This window comes from Symphodus melops, assembly GCF_947650265.1.
Source record: "Symphodus melops genome assembly, chromosome: 1".
NCBI classification, from domain to species: Eukaryota; Metazoa; Chordata; class Actinopteri; order Labriformes; family Labridae; genus Symphodus; species Symphodus melops.
Genome location: NC_136691.1, coordinates 28,069,450 through 28,081,923, shown reverse-complemented (window position 1 = coordinate 28,081,923; position 12,474 = coordinate 28,069,450). Strand labels below are relative to the sequence as shown.

The window sequence follows — 12,474 nt, the reverse complement described above, 5'->3', positions numbered from 1 at the left end:
TTACCAGCCAGTACCATACAAACAATCATTGAGGACTTTCAAAATGCCCATGAAATTGGCCTGTCCCATTCGCTTGACAAATTGAAGGTACTTGGGATTCATGAGGACAGTATAAGCAACATCATTAATGAACTGAACAGAGGGGATCTACTCAAGCTCTATAACAGGGGACTTCTGAACACAGACCTAAAGAGAACGACTGCTTTTAAAAAGAGCTTCAACTATGTTGAGCCTGGACCTTTGTTTTGGGGAAATGATGAAAATGACAAAGAACGCTTTGCCCAGTATATACCTGTACAGGAGGCATTGGCTGCACTATTCAAAAGTGAGTCTGTGCGAGAACAGTATGCTGCAACACGCTTACAACCCTCTACTGAGGACGTCTATCGGGATATTAGGGATGGAGAAGGAGTTCAGAGTAAGAGAGCTTGTTAACCCACTTGGTTCAGGAAAAGTGTTAGCTGTTTACTCAACTCTGACAGACATTTTTCCACACAACAGATCCACTATAAATTAAATGCAACTTGTCCTCCGATGTAGAGAGCAGGACTTTAAATATTTTGGGATGAACAAAGTTTTTGAACAACTAATCAAGGACCTCAAAGTTCTGGAGGAGAGAGGTATTCTAGAAAATGTCAGTCGAGCTGATCATTTTTGTCGCTCCTGTGAGGTAGACAGAGACACATTAATGAAAGAACCACAGCTGTGTGGTACCCCAAGAACAGCACAGTCCTACCAAAGTCATTTGCATGGTCTAAAAACTGGTGACACCAACTCTGTATGTGGCATCAAGTCTGACTCTCCTTTTAACCAACTTGCTCATTTTCACGTTTGTCAGCCTGGTCTGCCACCATGTCTAGGTCACCACTTGTTTGAGGGTATTGTCTCTTATGACCTTGCTTTGTTTATAAGTCATTTAGTTAAGGGGAAGCATTTTACTTACCTGCAGTTAAATCGGTGTAAAAAACAATTCAAATCCCAAGGAAATGATGGCAGCGACAAACCGGCAGACCTCTCTCCTGGAGGTGAGAGATGAAGTGGGCATGTAGTTCAAAACTTTGTGCTTGCTTAGATTGCTGCCTCTCTCTATGGGTGATGGGATTAAAGATCCTTATGACGATAATGTATGGCAACTCATTTTGCAGCTGAGAGAGATAGTGGAACTTGTCTGTGCACCAGCCATTACAGCAGGCCAAGTAGCATATCTTAAAGTTATCACTGAATGTACTACAGGAAAAAAAAACTCTTCTCTAGTCATCCCTTAAAACCCAAGCACCATTATTTGTGCCACTATCCAGAGCTCATCATACACTTTGGCCCACTTGTTCGCCTGTGGACTCTAAGGTTTGAAAGCAAACACAAGATTTTTTAAGCAGTGTGCCCGAAAATTACACAACTTCAAAAGTCTTTACAAAACTCTGGCAGAGAGACACCAACCTCGGCAAGCATATTTGAGAGCAGGCAGCATTTTCTCTCCACCTATCCAAGTAGAACAGGGCACAGAGATTTATGTGAACGATGACAATGACTGGATTAGCACACCTGTAGCCAGTTAAAAGTTTCAGTCGCAGTCTGCAGTGGCTTGCAACAGTGTCACAGTGAAAGGCACTGTGTACAAAAAGGGATGTTTGTTATACTTGGGAACAATGATGATGAACTTTATGTTGGGAGAATTAACCTTGTCATTGTTCTCCATGATTCTGTGCACTTTGTGACAGAGAAACACTCGTTTGTTAAGTTGAGAGATATGGACATCTATTGTGACATAAGCCCAAGAGGATTCTGTCTGCATGAAGATTTGCTTGACTACTATCCTCTTCTAGTTTACAAAGTTCACGACCTGTCACTAATTGCTCTCCACCTTTCTTTCTCTGAGGCAGTTTAAACAGCCAGGTGACAAAAGCAGACAGGACAAAGAGGCTGTAGACAAGCTGTTGAGGTAAAAAACCCCAGACGAATGGAGACCTTAAATAACAAACGGACAAGTAGGGAATGCTGTACACTGCAGTCATTGAGTCATGTTTGACACTCTGGTCTTTTAGATTATGAATCATGAAGACATAAAGGAAGCAGTCTTATCATTTTTACCGGGCCTCTCTGTTGAAACCCTGACTTCCCTGCTGGAAGGATTTGAAGAGCTTGGTGTGGAGAACAGGGAAGACCTTGCTTTAGTGCAAGAGAAGGATGTGGAGCAATTCCTTAGATCAATCCAGTGTCGTAAACTGCTGAATGGCATCAAGAATGAAGGTAAATGTATTATTTCCATGGGATAGTTGAACAAATGCAACAACAAGTTTAAATACCAGTACAAAGTTTTTGAAGAATTTTAATTTTTATCTTTGGTGGTCACATTGCACCATTTGAGGATTTAGATTTTTACAAATTGTGAAACTCTCAGCAAGAATCGTGCACATCTTTCCCTTCCTCTGAGTAGATGTTACCTTTTGATTTCATCCAAGGTTGCTTTCTCCAGGACAAAGTTCTGCCGGACACCACCTGACACATCCATACTGGTCCACTGGGCCTCTTGGCATTATTCCGGCCCCCTCTGCCGCTGCAGTGTGGGGCCGTCTCCCTCTGCGTCGTTGTGCAGGAGTATTTTTTCTGTTCTTATATTCCACTCATTTTCATTTGCTGAAGAAGAGAGTAACAGCCGTCCCAAACGATGTCTCCTCCTCTTCCAACATCAGCAAAAGTTTTGGGATAGTCCCTTACAATTCTGCGTGCAATGTTGTAACACATTGCTCGGGTTGGGTTGAGATCATGCACTAACATTTGGTCCACCACTGCCTTCACCATATCTTTTCTGTCCCCTGGTGATGGTCTTCTTCGATCTGCCACTGCCTTTCGAATTCCTGTTGGCATCCCTTCCCATCTGACCTGGAAGCCCGTATCCCATGGCCTGCCAGGCAGTGTTGGAAAAGAGTTCAGTGTGCTTTCGGAACTTGATGATTGGGGATATTGAGTAGATGGAGAGGCAACAACATATTCTATTTCAAGTACTTGAAGTCCTGGAAGTAAGGACAAAAAATTCTGAAGAGATAAAGGAAGGGATGAGCGGGGCAGAAAGAGCTGAACCTCTGATGGAGAAGACATACATAATCCAGCGGTGATACCTTAACAGTGTTCCTGCACCAGCCATCACACGTTAAGGAGGAATGGCCTTTTCTCTTCTCCCAAAAAGGCCTTCACTCCCACTTTGGTCTGCTGACGGGTGTCTCTATCCTTAATAAGATGCAAGAGGTCCTGAACAAACAAAGGCAGCACTCTCATTAAGTTCTGCCAGGAACTTAACCGTCAGCCAGGTATCGAGGAAATCCTGGCAAACTAGGAGCCAGAGGCTTCAGACAAGGCTGCATGTATCCTTCTGCTCCTGATGGCATACTGCAAAGAGCCAGAGAGTGCAATCATGCTTAAGACTGATGTAAGTTGTTTAAAAGATGAAAAAAAAGCAGGTTGTGATTGCATTAGGCACTACTGTATGATATCTTTGACACTTGCATACATTTAATTACAGTCGTTCAGACGTTGACACATAATGTTCTCAATAATTAACTTCGAAATCAGTGAGACCAGTTGACTATCGCGTATGCACCATGTTGAACCTTTGCTACTGTAAAGGCCAATAATTTGACTCCTTTTAGTTTTTGTCTATGGTGGAGTTTTGGGGCTTTTATTTTGAAGGCTTCCTTTAACTGGAAGTGCGGTACAACGGTAGTTTTTGGCAACGAAGAAGAGTAAAAAGACGTTGATAGAGAGTAAGGAGTTAAAGAGTACAGAAACATTGACGAAAACAGCGTTTTGGCATCAGTCAATTGGGGACCAAGGTTGGTACAATTACATAAAAAATATTTCAGTTATGTAAATGTTTATTGCAAATGTATAATTCTATCAAGTTAAGAAAGGAAATTAATGAGCTGCTCAGTTAAAACACGTTTGTAATTGTTTGTTTTTTTGCTCAGCTCTTACGTTGATGAATGAAACTGACGGACATTAAAGGCATTTATCACCAGTTCTGGCCTTCTTTATATTGACTGGATGCTACAGCTACTATAGGTGTATGCTATGTCTTGTTTTACAGCCGTGTGACACTGCCTCAGATGTACAGAGGACAGGGGCATTACCGAGCACCCCCTGCTTAATTGTCCAAGGTACTGTTTATCTGAATTTTATATTGACATTTGTAGCTGTAAGCTAACAATTATATGTTTAGATCAATGTTTTGATGTGTTTTTTTCCTAATATTGTAGCATGTATCCATCTGTCTGATAATGAATAGTAGTGCCATTCGCTGGTGTCCAGTTATTGGTTTCAGATATTTTACATTGCTGTTTTTCCATCATTCCAGGGGAGTGCATTGACTTAGATAGTTTTTGCATTTCATTTCAGGTGACATGATGGAGCCAAGGGCTTGGATGCTGGGCACTGACGGGCAAGTGATGATAGGCCCACATGCTGGTTTCATAAATGGTATAGCTGCACTTTTTGTGAGCTACTACAGCTTCCATCTGCAGTATCCTGAGGATGGTTCATGCACTCTGGAGTTTATCCAAAGGTATTGTAACACTCTTCAACAGTGTCCTTTTGATAGCATGGTAAGGAGAGCACACAACCTATGAACCTATGAGAACTCTTTCTTTTTTAGTGTTTTTCAGTGTTTCAGTCTTTTTCAGTCTTTGTTTACATAGCTGATCTGCTTGCTTGTATCACACGTATTTCTTGCCTCGATGAAGGTTTACCTAAAGGGAAACGGGCACCACTGAATGCCTTGGAAAGATTATGCAATTTATAAATCTGTGTAAACTTAAAGTTGTTTTCTTTGCCTATTGTTTACAGATGCTTCTTGGGAATAAACCCGGAGAGTGGCATCAACCCGCATGTGAGCAGTCTCTGGAAAAGACTTGTGTGTCATGGTCTGGGTTTGTTATATTTCAGAGTTTTGAGTTCCTTATATTTCTTAGTTTCAGTCTTAAGTGTTTCCAGAGTTTTAAGTTGTAGTCTAGTCTTTAGTGTTTCCTGTTTTATTTTGTATATCTGGTTTTGGTGGTGTCGGTGTTGGTTTACTTTGTACTTGTCTTCTAGTGTTCTTGTCTGGTTCCCTGCCTCTCTGTGTTTCCCTCCTGTCTTGATTACCCTGATTGTCCTCACCTGTCTGATTAGTCTCACCTGTGTCTGATTACTGTCTCTATAGTCTGTGTGTTCTTACCCTCTTGTCGGATCATTGTCTTTTGTTGGTGCAGTTTGTAGGTGTCTTTGTCTCTGGTAGTTTTGTCTGTTGTTTGGAGTTTGTCTTTTGGTCTGAGCCTGTCGTTTCGTCTCCCTGCTCACTGGAATTACTTTGGTTTTGCTCCCTATGAATTTTGTACGTTTTGGATTTAATTTTATTTTTGCCTTTTATTTAAATAAATCTTAAATAGATCATTCTGTCACGCACCCGTGACAGAATGATCCGACCATACATGGACCCAGCGGAAGATTTAGAGTGCATATCCTCTCGTGCTCTGGTGGACTTTCTGATGGACCTTTACTTGGAGCCAGAAGGCTCCACAAAGCCTCGGCTCAGGCTTCAGTCCAGGTCCAGGCCTCGGCCTAGTCCTCAACCCAGACCTCAACCAAGGCCTCAGCCCAATGCTCAGCTCAGGCCTCAGTCCAGGCTTCGCCTTTTGGTCTGAGCCTTTTGTTTCGTCTCCCTGCTCACTGGAATTACTTTGGTTTTGTCTTACTTTTGTCCTCCTCCCTGTTTTCTGCCCACAACCGTGACATTGTGGATTTTGAATGGCTCTAGAAATTCAGAATTGGATGGTTGTGTAATGTTAAAAACATGTTTTTAAGTGTTTTGAAAGTACACTTTAAGTGCTTTTGTTTTGTTTAAAAGCATTAAACTTTTAAAATGGCCATTGTCTTTGTTTTCATTTTTACTGAGCAGATCCAAAGCATGTTTGTACAAGTAAAAAACTGTAAAATCACAGTTAACAAGTAAAATTCACAGAATGTTACAGTATTATTTCAATTGTAATTTCACAGTAAATTACTGGCTACTAAATTGCCGTAATTTACAGTAAAATGAACTAATAACTCCCACGGAAAGGCAACGACCTAAGCTGCTCACCGTGTAGGAAAGTAGTCAATGATTTTTTAAAATACCTTGGCTTATAGGATCCCGCTCTTTAAGGTGAATCGTTGTAACTCGCGTGCGTCATAACCTGAGGACATAATGTAAATGTCATAGGATCCTTTTTTTAAGAGATGTTTAATTTTCACGGACCCCTTTCAATTACACCACAGACCACTAGGGGTCCGTGGGCCCCTGGTTGAGAATCAGACAATGTCACACACAGGAGACAGAAAGAAAAAAAGGTCACAAACAGGCATTGACAGGATTTCAGTCTAATCACAAACAAGTAGCACGGGTTCCGGTTTGTAAAATATATATTTGCAGCAGGTCAAATGTATTTCAATGCAGGTGGAATAATTAGACAGCTGACCTTCAGGGCCACTATACTATTCACCTCCACCAGTGCTGACACCCAAGCTTGGCCGCCTTTTTGTGTGCAGATATCTCTCATTTACTGCGGATACACTTTATGCATGTGTATTTTGTGTAGCATGTCTCAACAGAGTGAATGTATGGTATAGGACAAAGTTTACTTCAAAGTCATGTAAGGCAGGGAAACTGTGAAAATGTGGCTATCATAGGTATAGTATACTCTAACAGCAGCCATTTCCATCTATCACAAGGCACAATTTAACAACACATTTGATAACAATACATCTTAAAGCAGACGGATTGTTTGTCTGAAACTTCCTCTTGTACAAAAGGTCATCCTACCCTTCCTGTCACATCAGCATCCATCAAACAGACATATCAATCAAGCGCTGCTACCTTTAATCCTATCTGACATGGCAATCTGTGTTCGATAGTCTGCCACCTTGTGATTACCAAAGAGAAGAGATTAGAGCTACACAGCCCAGTGCTGACTGGAGCTTAATGTTCCGAATAACCTTGTTCCCAAGGTGCCTCTGCGAGCAGGCAACATGATAATGACTCTGGCACATTTCTCTACGGTTTTCATATCAAAGACACGGAACTGAGGCTACTGTCTGAGGGTCTTTTTGTGTTGGAAGTTTTTAGGACTTCAGGGTGTGAGAGCAAGTTGGTAAAAGTTTGTCCGCTGTGGGTCCATGGTGGAGTTGGTCGTCTCTCAATCGAAGGATTTCATGTCGATGCCTTCAGGAGACATTTTCTGTCTTTGTCACTTTAGGTTTCTTTTTTGTCTTATTGCCCAAAGTTAAAAGCAAACTTACATTATACTTTTATGCATGTACAGTTAAGGCCATTGTGCCGCTAGTTTTTTTTTTTCCCCGTTCGAAATTGTCTCACGTTAAAAAAATAAATAAGACTCCATCCTGACTCTGAAACTTTCATCCTTCAATATTTCGTAAGCAACACGTTTGATTCTCTGCCCAGGCAGTCAACTGAGTCAGTTTCTTGCTATTTTTATGTTTTATATTCACTGAAAAAGTAACTTTGGTCAGTGGAGACATGCTCATTTGGCTGATCTAAACCTTTGTTACAATGCAAAGACAATGATTATTTCCATGTATTGGTGTGAAATGCATTTTGTAGTTTACTTTGTGGAAATCTTTGATGTAAACAGAGTTGAATTTAACACTTCAAAATTGCCTTTATTGGTCCACACTAAATATAGTGAAAACTCAACACAGGTCAGTGTTGATATTACACTAGTGTGTAGTGTTAAAATATTACATCATGTAGAATGTTTTTAAATTCTTAACACTCAAAATGAGTTGCTATTATTAACACTACAAATGTTAATATTAAATCAATATTTAACTCTTGTAGATTTAAATTTTTATCATTAAAACACTGCAGAGAGTCAATTTAACACTCCCTATTCTTTCCCACACACTGTACAATATTGGTACATTTTTTATATAAAAAAAAAAGGCACCAATATTTGTAGTTAAAGTGAAAAATATAATAAACAATTTCACCACTTATAACAATGCATTGACTTTACAATAACACTATTCAACAATAGCCAGTCAGTTCTTAACAACATAACAATGTGGGACAATATAATCCATATGTTTATCTATCCATCTCATTAGAAAACTGTTTGTTATGGGTTTGTAATAAATCATCTCATCAATAGAACAACAGAAAATGAATCCGCCCTTTCCTCGACACAATAATGTGTTAAAGTGGTCATTAAAATAAAGACTGTCAACTCCATGTCACAATGAAAGCTTGATCATCATTATGATGTGCTACAACAGAGCCACACGTTTAGCATGTGATGCTGGTCAGCAGAGACCTGAGTTGGTACTTACAGGTTGTCTGAGGTGGTGACACATCTTTTGTCATTGACATGTGTCGAAACATAAACAGAAGACAAACAGTGTTGCTCTTGGTCTTTCCTTTGCAGCTCCCAGGTCAATGTTGAAAACCGTTGTCTGGATGAACGTGTAAAAGCTGTTGAGGGATTCATGGTCGTTGATACTGAAGATAACATGAGCCTTCAACAGCTCATCGAATGCTGCCAGGGAGGGATGGTCTTGTTCTTCTGTCCACCAACACACACAAGAAACGGCTGTCCCAGTTTAAAACTCTCAAGGAAGGTCTGAACACCGGCTAAAATCTGCACCAGACAGAGACATGACAAAGTGTCTTGTGTTAAAAAATCCAAAACAGAAAGCCTTTGACCACCAGATACCCTGAATCGTTTAATTAGTCACATGAAGCATTAAAGAGCATATTGCAGGTTAAAAAAATTTTTTAATTAATATTTTATATAGTCTGTTAATGGCTGTAAAATAAGTAGGTTATTTTTTTAATATGTTCTACAACACATAAGTGCTCTAATTTAGAGGAGAAAGTGGCTGTTTTAGCATAGCCGTTTAGAACGTGCTTTTTTTTCAACAACGCGTCATATGACGTAACATAAGGGACTCCCGTTCTCTGACTCTGCTTTGATCGGCTTCATGCGTCTGTGTATGAATGAATGAATGAAGCCTTTATTGCCCCTGGGGGAACTTCTCTTATACTGAGAGCATCAAACACTTTACAAACAAACATTTAGAAGGCAGCACAAAAGAATTAAAGCACAAAAAACAGGCTAAAACATGATTAAAGAGGTGTAATGATACGTGGTAGTGAGTGAGAACAGACAGGACGCCTCCCTGCTATAGTTTGTAATTTGCGCTGCGCACATTCGGGTGCATAGTGTAAGTGGCTTGATTATTCAAAGTGTTTTTTGGTGAATTATTCCCACAACCTCAGAAACGATCGAACAGACACGTTGAATATTTCAGCATCAGGCGCAAAAGCGTTTCCTTATTAATGACTTAAATCTCTGGCTGTTTAACATAAAATATTATATATGCAGCATTTAATGATTTGATCTGCTGGAATCCTCTGTTATATTCTCTAGTGTGAGCGTAATAGACACCGGACAGTCTGTTTTAATATATGTAGTCATACGATTTATTATAAATCCAACTCTGTTACAAGAGAGCGTGTGTGTGTGTGTGTGTGTGTGTGTGTGTGTGTGTGTGTGTGCGCAGTGGGGAAAGACGGAACGCGCAGTTTGGAAACGAAACGAAACACAACCTTTACTTCTGTCGGTCCTCTATCCCATAAAAACTTTAAACTTTTTGTAGTAGCCTAATATATGTGCACGCATTAAACTGTGGTGTGTGTGTGTGTGTGTTTGTGTGTGCGCAGTGGGGAAAGAAGGAACGCGCAGTTTGGAAACAAAACGAAACACAAGCTTTACGTCTGTCGGTCTCTATTCCATTAAAACTTTAAACTTTTTGTAGTAGCCTAATATATGTGCACGCATTAAACTGTGGAGTGTGTGCGCTGTTGTGCATGTTTGTGTGGATTACGTGCGCTGTGAACTCACGTCAGGAGAATCCTGCAGCATACACTGTATTTTCTATAACAACGTGAGCACTGAGCTGCATGAGGAATAAACAATAAAGATATAGTGCTGCATTTGCACAGGCCGTGTAATCGGGTTCTCTCTCGCGCGCGCACAGCACAGCACTGTAATACGTTGTACAGATTTGCCGTTTTTACAAGCAACTCCCATACAATGTAAAGGTGAATGATCGGCACTTGCACCTTCTACAAATAGTTTTTTAATTGATTGAATGTGATTACAAACTTTATATATGCTGATGTGAACACAGCACTCGCCCATATATGGCGCGCTGACACCTGTCACTCAGCAGGACGCCTGCTCCGGGTCTCTCCTCACACCACAGCTTCTCTCCTGAGGCCGTTATTCCTCTAATCCTGCCTGTTTCTGCTCTCTATCACATCTAAAAGGTTCAGAATAATAAGCCAGTGGACCATTATATGTAAAGGAATACATATTTTCTTCCTATTTATTGACGGGAGTGACACTCGGATCCATGATTTTCTACTGTATGTTAAACAGACGGGGATTCAGCGGGACTCCCTTATGTTACGTCACAGCCGAATGCGGAAGTAAAAAGCAAAGACGTACTAAAACGTACTAAAACGTCTCCAGGAGACCCTGTGGGTTATTAATTTCAGAATTTCTTTAAAAACAGTATTGTTAACGTATTTTCCTATGATTAGTTAAGTTTTGTCTTTAACCTGTGATAGAATATTAGGCCTTTTTCTGCTTATAATCAAAGTGTTTACTGCAATAAAGTTTCATCACCCGGTCCAAAGCAAAGGTTTGATATTTACAGTTTGAATGATGTTCGCTTACATTTATATTATACCAGTTATTTTATCATGTTTTATTCTAGGTTTGTGTGTGTTAATAAAATTGTCATACTTTTCAGTAAGGTGTTTGTGTGAAGAGGGCTTGTCGGAGTGAATGCACATTCCAACACGTGTTTGATGTGGCCCTTTAAACTGAATCACTCACCAACTGAAACATAGGTTTAGTTTAAGGCCCTGAACAGTTAATCACTCACCCACTTTTATATAGGTTGAGTGAGCCTTGATTCTTAATCACCTAAATTGTCTTCTCCTTAAAAAGAATTGGTTACTAGACTAGATGTCTTTCTTGTGATAAGAAACAGGCCAGGCAGGATGTGTCTTCCCCTACAGGAGGTGAAAGGATTCGGGAGTTTGATGCACCAATGAGAGAAGGGGAACCACTCATCCGAAGACGCATAATTTGGAAGTTGCCCCAATCGGAGGAAGGAAACCGCACATTCTTGAATGCATTATTTGGTTAGATATTCTCTGTCTAGTGTATAAAAGGGTTCAGGGAAAGATAGTCGGGGCTCAGACTTCGTGAACTGATCCAGCATCTGTCTGTTGTCAGGGACGCGTAGTGTTGAACCCAGAGACTCTGTAACTTCTATTCTTGATTCATCGGGTTAATAAACTCTGTTAACCTGAAAGAGACGCCTCCAGTCATTCCTCTCATCCCATCAAAAGAATGCGCAGAGATTTGAGGTAATTATTTAGAGGAGTCAGATTTATATTAACAACATTTAGGAAAAGGATGAAATAGCAACTTTTATCCTTCAATACCAACTTTTATCCTTCACCTGCAATATGCTCTTTAAAAGCTAAATGAACTCCAACATAAGTACAATGTAAATACTGCTATAATTAAAGGACATCAAAAGACTGCTTGCCTTCAGATATCTCACAATATGGCTGATCGCCTGGAAGTGGCTGGTTTTAGCACTCTTCTTGTGGCCTTTTGAGGTAGGAGCAGGAAGGTGAACCAGCAGTCGAATGCTTGACAGATCACTGTCTCAACCTAGTGTCAAAGAAGATACAAGACAATAAAGAAATACTATTTACATCTTAATATACTAATAAATAATACTTAACCTAAACTATAGGTTGTAATAGGTAAATACAGGTGCGTGCACAGGTGTGGCTCTCTACATGCAGCCGGCGCCAGATTATTGTCTTCACTTCGTGGTACCGTACCTCAAATCAGTCTCCTCAGTATTTTTTTTTTTTTTTTTTACGTTCTCTGGGGTCTCCTCGTGCTTACCCTCTCTGTGTTTGCGTCGTGCACATTCACAGGGAACAGAGCTGACAGTGGCAACAGAGAAGACAGCAGAGCAGCATTAAGTGCAGCTTCACAGATGAACTACACAAACATTTTCCCACAAAGCTGGCGCACATGTTTCATTGTCTAGTAAAAGGTGCTGGAGATCTCAAAGCTCACATGGATACTGAAAAACATTTAAAAAAGCTGTGCGAGGTGGGAGTTCTTCTGCAAAGTTGACAGTTCTTTGTCAGACCCGGGAAAACAGAGGATGCTGCAAATGCAGCAGAAGGTGCAATGGCATTTTATACTGTAAAACAGCACAACAGCTACACAGCAACAGCAAAGAGATGTCTTGCAAAGACTTTCATGCTTAGTTGTTAACCAACCGGAAACTGCTGGGAAAGATCAGCTCTACAGCATGATATTGATGGGCAGACAAGGAGGATGA

The 12,474-nt window shown here is 40.4% G+C and overlaps 1 pseudogene across 1 annotated transcript; it reads left to right on the top strand.

Annotated features, from left to right (window-relative positions):
- The first annotated feature begins 2,045 nt into the window (after window positions 1-2,045).
- Window positions 2,046-12,106, top strand: LOC306833525 (annotated as a pseudogene). Its single transcript has 5 exons — window positions 2,046-2,247; window positions 3,040-3,305; window positions 4,390-4,555; window positions 4,837-4,879; window positions 12,059-12,106. The product of its transcript is annotated as an uncharacterized misc_RNA (transcript).
- Window positions 12,107-12,474: the final 368 nt, after the last annotated feature.